Source organism: Prionailurus viverrinus, chromosome A1 (genome assembly GCF_022837055.1).
Source record: "Prionailurus viverrinus isolate Anna chromosome A1, UM_Priviv_1.0, whole genome shotgun sequence".
Lineage (NCBI taxonomy): Eukaryota > Metazoa > Chordata > Mammalia > Carnivora > Felidae > Prionailurus > Prionailurus viverrinus.
Window position 1 is genome coordinate 99,971,384 of NC_062561.1, and position 12,372 is coordinate 99,983,755.

A 12,372-nucleotide genomic window follows, 5' to 3' on the forward strand; every position below is an offset into this window, starting at 1 on the left:
CTTTGAAAAGAACATCTAGCTATTTTGGGGAAGGAAATTTAAGGCCTCCTTGGTGAGAGAACAGTTCTTGTAGCTGTAAAACACTCTGAACTTAAACATTACCTGACTGACCAATTGAAAACCTCGTTGGAAAAGACGAAGTATTTCCTTGGAAATGAAATGATCAACTCAACAATACACTATTGTTTACTTTGTTGTGAGTAGTTCATATTTCACATTCCTGTTTTTTATATTTTTAAAGTTGCTTATTTGGGCAATAAAATAAACCAATATCACATTTATCTAGTATAAAGTGTTCAGTTTGTAACCACATGATTTTTTTGTCAATACATTACCTAATAAATTAGAGCTATTCAAAATGCAGAATCAATAAATTTTCTTCATTAGAATCCCAACTGCCTCTTAGGGGCTGAGACTCATTCTGGCCTTTATGTTATGATTCTCTTCTCCACTCTGAGGGGAAGAAGAATAGAGATTTTAGGGTTGAAAAATTGGCCTTTTCACAGGCAGAGTTACATGAACTTTGTCTTACTGTCTGTCTTGTCTCTCAATTCTTATAGTTAGGAATACAAAATAACTCAGGAGGGCTTTACCTTAAGAAAGACAGAGAGAATTCACATTTGTGTTTATGAAAAAAGATACTGCTTCCATGGGAGGAGGAGGAAAACCTGGTCTACTTTTGAGGCTACTCCCCCTGCTGTTAATAATACTAATTTAGAGTTCTGGTGGGGACCTTATATATAAGAGGCTCTAATAAAAGTTATTACCCTTTTAATTTCTCATGTTGTTTACACATTACTAAACTAGATGACAGCTCCTGAAAATTACATCACCTTATAGATGCTAATCAGCTTATAATTTTCAGGTAATACACTTATATTTTAAGAGCAGTCTTTTGAAATTATAACAACGTAGGTAGAATGAGTCATCCTCTAGTGAACAGGGTAAACTTGATTGCTGGTCATCAGGGGGAAAGGATATTCTGGTACTAATTCTACCCAGCATATCACACTAGGTAGGACACCAGCCCCTCTGACTGAGGTGATACTGAAAAAGTAGTGAGTTACATTCCCCAAAATTCATCAGAGAGAATTTTAGCTTCCTGTACCCTTTTTATCACTTGTAATATTTCAATGTTTGATGACTACAGTTAATATGTCTACTACAAATACAGAATATTTCTTTAATCATTGCTTTGCAGTGACATTCAACTTAGGTGAGGTTCAGTGATAAAACTGTAAGTCTGCAGTTTAAAGGTCACCTGCCCCTGGCTCTTTGTCCTGGAGAGATAACAGATAAACTTACTGGGTTTGAAATATTTTAGGATAATTGGAATGGTTGGTGTTTTGGAGAATATATTGTGGTTTTGTAAGGTGCTTACCTAATGATATAGTTTTCAATAAAATGCTGTAATGTGTCACCCACAGTACAGCGTATTTCAATTCTCCATCATTAATTTGCTGTCAGGATTGCATAATTGATATCATCGGTGACAGTTTAGTGCTTATACTGGTAATTCTAGGACTACGTGAGAAGAGTGATTGTGTTGCTCTATTTTTTCTTAAATTCATTTTTATGATTCATGATAGTTTCGTGTCTTCTACAGAAAAACATAATAGCCAAAGATGTCAAGCAAGGGCTCTGCTTAGACATCATATGACCTAGGATTAATTTTTCATTCAAAAATAACATATTGGAGGTTATCATTAAAATCGCTATGTTCACTAGTTTGTTAGGATCCCATCGATGTTGCATACATGCATTATTTTAAATGCATTTTTATTTTTCCTCAATTCAGACCTTTCTTAAGCAAAAAATGAAGCTCTGTAATTTCTATATAAAGGACTGGTTAATAATGAGAGTGTTTTAAAGGCTTTTGGGGGTAGAGGTGGGTGGGGAATGACTCCTGACCAGGGATATGTAAAGTATTTACATGCAGTGCTGACGATACTCCTGATGATACTGCTGAAGTTGGGGAACATAAATTTTTGTGGCTCTAATTCCAACAATTGTGTACTTTTCCCTGGCAGTGCTCAGCAACCCAGGTTTAAAAGCTTAATTATATTAACAAGACACAATGTAATCAAGAGTTAATTGTGCTTATAAATAAAATGGTGGATTCAGCTCTCATTGAGTCACTTTCCTGCTTGAATACCTGTTTTGCTCTCCATCCCTTGCTGAATAAAATCTTAAATCTTTACCTTGGTATTCAGTGCACACACACCCCCATCACTGTCCTATACGTAAGCATTTTTCTTCAGCCCCTTTCACTCTCAACAGTGATTATTGTCCATTCTGCTTGCTGCTCTCTTAACTGAATTGAGTCACTCACAGCTCCATGAACAATCCTTTTTTTCTAGCCTTATTTGCAAAAGACATGTCTGATAAAGGGCTATTTTACAAAAAATACAAAGACGCAACCATAAATGAACACACACACACACAGTTTAAAATAGTTGCAAGACCTTAACATACCTCACCTAAGAAGATACACAAGTGGAAGATAAACACGTGAAAATCACATGTCACCAGGGCAATGAAAATGAAAACGAGATATCACCACAGTAGTATTAGAATGACCCAAGTCTGTTATAACATTCACAACACCAAATGCTGGTAAGGATGTGGAACAATAAGAACTCTCATTCATTGTTGATGGGAATGCAAAATGGAACACCGTATGGAGGACAGTTTGGTGGTTTCTTATAAAACTAAATATACTCATAACATACAATCCAGCAATCATGCTCCTTGGTCTTGACCCAAGGAAGTAGAAAGATTAGGTTTATATCAAAGCCCACATACCCAGTATTTCATGGAAGTTTTATTCATAATTGCCAAAACTTGGAAGTAACCAAGAGGTCCTTTAAGTGGAGGCAGAAATAAACTGTGGTACCCCCAGATAATGGAAATATCATTCAACACTAAAAAGAAATGAGCTACCCAGCTATGATAAGACATGGAAGAAACTTCATTGCCACTTAATGGAAGTAAATGAAGTAAATGAACAGTGAACTAAATGAAACAAGTTTCTAAATGAAACCAATCTGAAAAGGCTACATACTATACAATTCCAGTTGTATTATATCCTGAAAAATGCACAGTATAAAGTTATTTTTTAAATGTTTATTTATTTTTGAGAGAGAGAAAGAGAGAAGACTACAAGCAGGGGAGGAGCCAAGAGAGAGGGAGACACAGAATCTGAAGCAGGCTCCAGGCTCTGAGCTGTCAGCAGAGATCCCTGTCACAAACCCAAGATCATGACCTGAGCAGAAGTTGGACGCTTAACCAACTGAGCCACCCAGGTGCCCTTGGAAAATGCACACTGTGGAGATAGTAAAATGATCAGTGGTTGTTGAGAGTTAAGGAGGTAAGGTAGGGATGAATAGGCAGAGAATGTAGGATTTTTAGGGTAGTGAAAATACTCTGTATGATACCATAATAAGGAATAACTATCATTCTACATTTTTCCAAACCCATAGAATGTGGAACAGCCCAAGTGAACTGAACTGTAGATTATGGGCTCTCAGTAATAATCATATGTCAATGGTGATGATAAGGGAGGCAGTGCATGTGTGGGGCAGAGAGTTTATGGGAAATCTCTGTACCTCCCTCTCAATTTTTCTGTGAATTTTAAACTGCTGTAAAAAAATAGTCTTAATTTAAAAAAAAAGTGAAAAAAAAGTGGGCAGAGTTTCTGAAGAAAAATTTTTTAGAATCTTTTTTTAAATGTGTATTTTTGAGAGAGAGAGCATGAGTGGGAGAAGGGCAGAGACAGAGGGCGACAGAGGATCAGAAGTGGTTCTGTGCTGACAGCAGAGAGCCTGATGTGGGGTCAAACTCCCTCTTGAACTTGGATATCCTGGCCTGAACCAAGATCATGACATGAGCCAAAGTGGGATGCTCAACTGACTGAGTGAACCAGGCGCCCCTGGAGTTGTTTTTTACAGCCCTTAACTGCTGTCACCCCCAGGGGTCAGTTCTAAGGACTCTTCCTTTTTCTGCTTCTTGGAAGTTTTCTCAGCTCTCTGGTTTCCAGTGCAATCTCTATGCTGATAAATTGTAAATGCAGTGATCTCCCCTTTTCCGTTGGGGGATACACTTAAGACCCCTAGCGCATACCTGAAACTGTGGATAATACCAAACCCTGCGTAGAATATTTTCTCCTATACACGCACACTTACGATAAAGCTTCATTTATAGATTAGGCACTGTAAGAAATTAAAACAATAACCAGTAAAATGGAACAGGTATAACAATATACAAAATTAAAAGTTCCACAAATGTGATCCCTCTCTCCTGAAGGATACTACTGTACTATGCTCACCCTTCTTCTTGTGCTGACGTGGACATGATAAGACAGCTATGTGATGAAGCGAAGAATGTGGACACGGTGCTGTAGTTAGGCTACTTTTGACCTTCTGACAATATATCCTGAGAGCCATGTGCCCTTTAGACCATAGGTAACTGCAACCACAGACAGCAAAACTGTGGATAAGGGGGTGTTACTGCATCTTTTGAGTTACATTTATGTACCCTTTTTGTGAAGGGAAATTTTCACTTGAATATTCATGAGGAACCACAATTTAAGTATTTCAAATACTCTTCTCTTTTCCCAAAGTGTTTGTACTCTACTGTTTCCTGTTTGAGTAAAGGGCATTGCAATTCAACTAGTAACCTAAAATCAGAATCTTAGGCATCTCTCATAACTGCTTTTAACTCAGTCACCCCCTATCCAGCCAATCGTTCCATCCTGTCATTCATCACCAAATCTGTTTGGACTCTGTGCTCTTTTTCCTATTTCTATAACCGTCATGGTAGTGCCACACTAAAATATTGAAATATGTATTGGAATTATTTCTCTCTCACATATTCTCTCTCACCTGTAATCTGCAGACCTATTGATCTCCTCTCCCTCACAAAAAAGTAAAATGAAATCTGATTTTACCACTCTTTGTATTAAAGCACTACCTTTTTTTTTTAATGTTTGTTTATTTTTGAGAGAGAGTGAATTCCAAGCAGGCTCCTCACCATCAGTGCAGAGCCCAGCCTGGGGCTTGAACCCACAAACCATGAGGTCATGACCTCAGCTGAAACCAGTGAAATCAAGAGTTGGACGCTTACCTGACTAGGCCACCCAGGTACCCCTAAAAACACTTCCTTTAATGGTACTCCCATAATTTTAGGATAGCTAAACCTCTTGGGACAAAGCTTTCAGTGACTGATGTAATCTGCCCATCTCTTTAGATTCTCTGTCTCCATATTCAATCTCACCTTTTGTTCTCTAGCCAGCTAATTGACTTTTAGGTTTTCAAGCTGCTCTGCTTCCTTTGGTACTGGGCTTTACCCCACGTTGGATGTTTACTCTCCTGCTCAAAGTCACCTGCCCAGCTCTTACATATCCCTTAGGTGTGTCCTATGTCCAGAACGCAGCTTTCATTTTCAGATCCAAGCAAAGAATCTGGAACACAGTAGGAGAACGTAAGACATGTTCACTTCTCAATAAATACCTACTGAGTGAGTTTTTCTTACCTCATAGTGTCTCAAGGCTCTTATTAGACTTTTGTTTACATTTCTAATTTTGTATCAATATTATTTAACCAAGGGTATCCCACAATGTGAAATTCTCTACCTGTGATTCTTGCTTGTTTGACTTTATAGTGCTGTCTTCCTCCAAGTATGCTTAATGACCTATTGTTTTATAAATACTACTATTTATAATACTACTATCCCTATTATTGTCAATGCTGATAACAATGATATACATGGTAATTATAATAACTAATATTCATTGAACCATTGTGGTAAAATTATATTGTGTCTTCTTTTACACAACTGTAATGGATATTGTACATTTGAGTAATCAAAAGGACTAGAAAACTGGCACTAAACAGCCTCTAGAGACATATATTTGGTGACAGAAGTATCAAGTTGGATTTCATACTTAACCTATTTTGTTTCATTTTTTTACAGTGTTAATTCATTTAGTATGTGTGTAATTAAAAGATAAGACAAAACCAACAAGCAGGACAACCAATGAGATGAATAACATAACCAAGGTTCTAGGTAAAAAGAAAATAGGAACCATCTAGAAAACAATAAGAACTTGCCATTATGAATTTAAGGCAATATTTTCCAAGAACTAAGCTAAATTTTTTACATAAATCATTTCATTTAAATGTCATTGTGTGAGGTAAGTCATGAGTGTCATTGTTTATGAACTGTATTCCCGTCTAGGTAAATAAATAAATTATTATGAATTCTGTCTAGATCATTTTGATTTCATAGGCATGGAACCTCTAAACTCAAGAGACATGGAAAAATTTACATAGAACTGAGCAGAAAATAAGGAAAAACAACAACAACACTCATTACATTTCAGAAGCCAAATCAAGGCAGCCCAAATCATCTGTTAAGTGATGAAAAGAAACTGTTAGAACAACAAGGTGTCTGAGTGGGGGAAGAACCTCACCCTCCAGGGCAGATGGAAAAATAACTTAGGTTAAAAAAAAAAATGGCTTGAGAAAGCACAGATAGAATGAAGACACAATTTACATTTAAAAAGAGGAAATTTAAATTTCATAGAAAAGATAACTCAGATAGCCCACCCTTTGCTATGTTTCTCTTTCCCTCTTAAACAGATAGATAAACAAATGGGTAGTCAAATAACAAGGCATCTGAGTCTCTATTCCTTCCTTCCTTTATATTTCTTAGTATTGATCACCTTGTCTGCTTTCTGCCAATTGTATCCTTTCACATTGTCAATAGAAAAATAATTACCTCTACAATTAGTTGTCAGTTTAAAATATCTAACTGAAAGATTTTAGTGTCAGTGAGATCTTTTGTGATGCCTCCTTTTCTATGTTCATGTCACCATTGCCGTTCATTTCTGTAACATTTTTGGAACCTTTTTACTACCTGTATTCTTAACCTTATTTAGCATTGCTCTTCCTAGGGATCTGGGGTTTCCATTTGCAGTATTGGTTATTAATTTGTAATAACTGCACTTTTTCTTATTAACAGAGGTAGGCTGAAGTTCAGAATTAATCTCCCTAAGTTAGGAGGAGCACACAGTTTTCAAAGCTGCTATATTTGCTAAAGTAAAGGACTGTAATTCGAAGTGATCTATTTAATTATTAAATTTTCTTTCACTCTTTTTGATAAATGAGCTGTACTTGTTGGCTTGGAAAATGCATTTAAATTTAAATGAATTAAGAATAATAATTTTTGAAGACCTCTTAATCTTCCTAAAAAGTCATTGCCTACATGGATCTTCACTAAAACAAATAAATCTCACATAAACACCTAGTCACATTTTCTTGTTTGGCACAGACCTTGCTATTTAAAAATGTGTATTTAAATAAAACTCTAGGGACCCAAAGGAAACTGTTAAGAAATTACCTAATCATTCAAGATGCAGGTTGATTTCAGGTGCCTGGGTGGCTCAGTTGGTTAAGTGTCAGACTTTGGCTCGGGTCAGGATCCCACAGTTTGTGAGTTTGAGTCTCGCGTGGGGCTCTGTTCTGACAGGTCAAAGCCTGGAGCCTGCTTGGGTTCCTGTGTCTCCCTTTCTCTCTGCCCCTCCCCCATTCTTGCTCTGTCTGTCTGTCTCTCTCTCTTAAAAATAAACAAACATTAAAAAAAAAAAGATGCAAGTTGATTAAATTGTATTTGCATGGCCTTCTAATGTACTTACTTTTATAGAAAAAAAAATCTAAGTGGAAAGGTTGTTTTCATTCACTATTCCCTGAGAAGACTCACTGCAAACAGTGTAGTTAGTTAGGTTTCTCAGTGTATTATAACCAAACCAACAGTGAGTTCGCTTTTTGGTGAGTCAGAAGCTGTGCCAGGTTGAGTTGATGCACAAAAGAAACCTTGATTTGTAGCAAATAAGGAGATCAGGGGGAAGGCTTGCCTCCAGGGCAAGGATGGATGGGTTCCTTTTATTTAGGGTTAGGATGAATATTTAGATAGGGAAGCCAGGTCATTGGATATAGAGGTGGGCATAAGGTCACACATGTGCCTTAAGGGAACGTACCTATACACACATATGTTATGCCACTGAGGCTTGTGCTCCTCCGTGGGCAGAGTTTTTTGTATCCTAATGAGGTAAGGGTATTTGTATGTCATTCTAGAAGTCACTCCATGAGGGGCGCCTGGGTAACTCTGGGTTAAGATTCCAACTTTACCTCAGGTCATGATCTCGGTGAGTTCGAGCTCCCTGAAGCCTGCTTCAGATTCTGTGTCTCCCTCTTTCTGCGCCTCCCCCACTCACGCTCTGTCTCTCTCTTTCTCAAAAATAAATAAACATTACATTAAAAAAAATTAGAAGTCACTCCATCGTCCACAAGTACGAGTCAGAGTTTGGCTCAAAGTGATCTGGGTGGTCTGGGCCAGGTGGAGGTCTTGTCCAGTCAGGTGCTTTTGCTCAAGGGGTGGTTTTGCTTTCCATTTACCAGAACTAAGGGAGGAGCTGGAAACAAGAGAGCTTCAGAAGGAATGTGGATCAAAGGTCAGTGAGTACAAGCAGGTGGGCAGTAAAGTAAGGGTCAGGTCTTGGGGTCTAGCTGGTGACAGTATGACATCATGTAAATTACACCTGTTCCTTATATTGTAACACTGACACAGTAAGTTCAGCATACTTCAGAAATTCAATATTGGAACTCTTCTGTTGTAGTATTTCAAAAGTCAATTTGAAATATTAAGCTGTATTAAGTTGTTTGTGTGTATATATATATATATATATATGATTATGATGAGCATATGCATATATAATATATAAAGTTATATTAACATTTTCTTACACAAGGTAATTTATAATTTTCTCAGTTCAGCAGTTCAACTTAAAAAAAACTTGCCAACTAAAAAATCATGTTATTTTCTTCTTTTACTATTTTTTCTTTTACTATTATCTTAAATAACATTAAACATATATAAAAATAACATCCACACTTTGGGCTCTGTGCTGCCAGCTCAGAGCCTGGAGCCTGCTTTGGATTCTGTGTCTCCCTCTCTCTCTGCCCCTCCCCTACTTGTGCTCTGTTTCTCTCTATCAAAAATAAATAAACGTAAAAAATATTTTAAAAAATAACATTAGATGATGCTATCAAGTGGATTACTCCTGTATTGGCTTATTTCTCTTGTTCTCTTTAATATGGTGACTTCCTCAACATCTGATCATGTGTTTTATTTTCTCAGAAAATCAAGAGCACTCTATCTATCTATATTTCTTAATTCATAAGAATAAAAACACAAGAACATATATGAACAACTGTTAAGTGGTATGTATATGAAGCTTTCTCTCACTGTGTAATTTAAAAATTTTTTATCTTGTTACTGATATTTAGCATTTGGGCACCAGTAGCCAGGCATGATGGACAATTCTGATTGGTCAGATGACTGTTCTGATACAGGTCTATATATACTTTTACATTTTTTAAATGTTTTATTATTTGTTCTTGAGAGAGAGAAAGATGGAACACAAGCAGGGGAGGAGCAGAGAGAGAGGGAGACAGAATCTGAAGCAGGCTCCAGGCTCTGAGCTGTCAGTGCAGAGCCTGATGCAGAGCTGGAACTCACAAGCTGTGAGATCATGACCTGAGCCGAAGCTGGATTGCTTCACTGACTAAGCCATCCAGGTGCCCCTATGTATATTTTTATATACTGTACTGGTCAGTGTATATTTTGAATACCATTTCTGCATATAATACAGAATGAGTAGGTCCATAGAGGTATTTTCACTATTGAAAAATATAAACCAGTCACAATAGACCATCAGTCTCCAGTTTGCATTTATTGAGTACTGGTCCATACCAGATACTGTGCTGAAAGCTTTTTGTTCATTAATTATTTAAATCTTCACAGCTACTACACGAGTAAGCTACTATAGTTAGCCCCGTTTATTTTTTATTTTTTATTTATTTTTAATGTTTATTCATTTTTGAGAGAGAGAGAGAGAGAGAGAGAGAGAGAGAGACAGAGCATGAGTCAGGGAGGGGCAGAGAGAGAGGGAGACACAGAATCCGAAGCGGGTTCCCGGCTCTGAGCTGTCAGCACAGAGCCCCATGTGAGACTCGGACCCACAAACTGTGAGATCATGACCTGAGCCAAAGTCAATTGCTTAACCAACTGAGCCACCCAGGGCCACTATAGGTAGCCCTTTAAAGGGAAAACAGAAACACCAGAGATTAATCAAATTTTATAGAATTCTTCGGTAATAGTGAGTTGAAACACTAATCCACTACTGTTTGATACCAACATCCACATTGTTTTAGTCCCAAACTGCATTGTGTCTTGAAAAAACACGAAATGCATTCTTATCTCTTAAAACTAAAACATAGTTTGTCCACTTGAGTATTTTAACTGATCCCGACTCATAGAAGATTGTTGGTAAATGTTTTTATGGTGACCAACATACTTTACTTAAGTTGATACTGCGGTACTACTCTGATTTAGACTCTGGAGTGGTTATTTTTCTCCTACGTGAATATGTTGAAGAAAAGACAATAATAGCTATTATTTTGTGAGCTCTGGAAATGATGAAATCACCGAACCAGAACTAGTGGCCCTTTTGTTATCTGCTTGACTTAGCTTGTGTGCAAGTATGTATTTTAAAGTAATTTTCGTTGTTGTTTCTTGTGCTGACAGTTATGGAAAATTTAATGAAATTAGGCATATAAATTGCCTTGGAACTTCCCATACAATGACAGTGAATATGGTGATGGTGCAATCTTGATACGGTTTTCTGGAATAATCATCCTGCAGTGTGAAAGTTTGATTTATTCTTACATTAATTAGGATGGTCAGTCCAAGTATTTCTTTTAGTCCATATTGATACTCTTATTTTTGGTGTTATGGTTTCTGTTTTTCTGCGTGAGCATTACTATAGATGTTGCTATTAAGCAGAATAAAATGTCATAAATAATAATGAAATCCTTTACTAATTTAATAATCAGTGGTGATAAAATCTGAATTTAAAATCTTAATTTCATGAACACATACTGGCAAGCAGAGGTGCTTAGGAGTAGAATAAAAACACGCTCATTTCCTTGTGTTATATGACTGGTCGAGTGCAGCTTATTGTTTATATTCAAATTAGGGAAATATAGTTTCAAGTATGGGTATGTAAATTAACAACATTTAGGTGTTTCAAATGTCACGTTGCAAAGTGGATAACAACAAAGATGCATTTCACATTTTAAAAAAGCAAACAACAATATTTTTAAAAACCAGAAAGTCGAAAAGATTAAAAAACAAACAAACACCCAAACTCAGTGCCTATTATAGTACTTACGAGTTGCATCAGAAACTGAGGTTAAAAGCTCACTAAACTTGTTGGGGTGCCTGGGTGGCTCCGTCGGTTAAGCGTCCAACTTTGGCTCAGGTCATGATATCATAGTTTGTCAGTTTGAACCCCACATATGGCTCTGAGGAGCCTGGAACCTGCTTCAGATTCTGTGTCTCCCCCTCTCTCTGCCCCTCTCCAGCTTGCACTCCATCTCTATTTCTCTTAAATGTAAATAAACATTGAAAAAAATTAAAACAAAAAAAAAACTCACTAAATTTGCTTAAAAGCAAAATTAAGTAAGGTTGCTTAGAAGATGCATAAAAATGAAATGGTGCAGATTAAAAATGAAAACATGAAAAGAGGTATATCATTGACTCTTGAACTGCACACTTCAGTTAGGGGAACTGACCCCTGTGCAGTGTAAAATTTGTATATAACTTTAATTTCCCAAAAAGTTAACTGCTAATAGCCTACCCTTCCCTGGAAGCTTTACCAATAAAATCAGTAGTTGATGAGATCCTATTTTGTGTTTTATGTACATTGTATTCTTACAATAAAGAAAGCTAGAGAAAAGAAAATGTTATTAAGAAAATCATAGGAAGAGAAAATATATTTACAGTACTGAACTGTATTTACTGAAAAATGTGTGCACATAAGTGGGCCAAGTGCAATTCATACCTGTGTTCAAAGGGCAACTGTATAAAATACATAATATAAAGGCAAGAGATGTTACAATTCCAATAGAAACTTTACTAATAAAACATCATTACATTAAACCAAAAAGGTCATTGTATAAAAATGTAAATAATGTAAAATTCAGTATTTCGCATGGGAATGCAAGCTGGTGCAGCTACTTTGGAAAACAGTATGCAGGTTCCTCAAAAAACTAAAAATAGAACTACCCTACCACCCAGCAAGTGCAATACTAGGCATTTATCCAAGGGATACAGGATGCTGTTTCAAAGGGACTTTTTTTGGATGTAAATTTAAAATAATAAAAAATAGAACAAGTTAAATAAAAAAATCAGTATATCTCATTCATGTATCAAAATACCACTTTAAACAAACTAGAAAAGGATAAACAG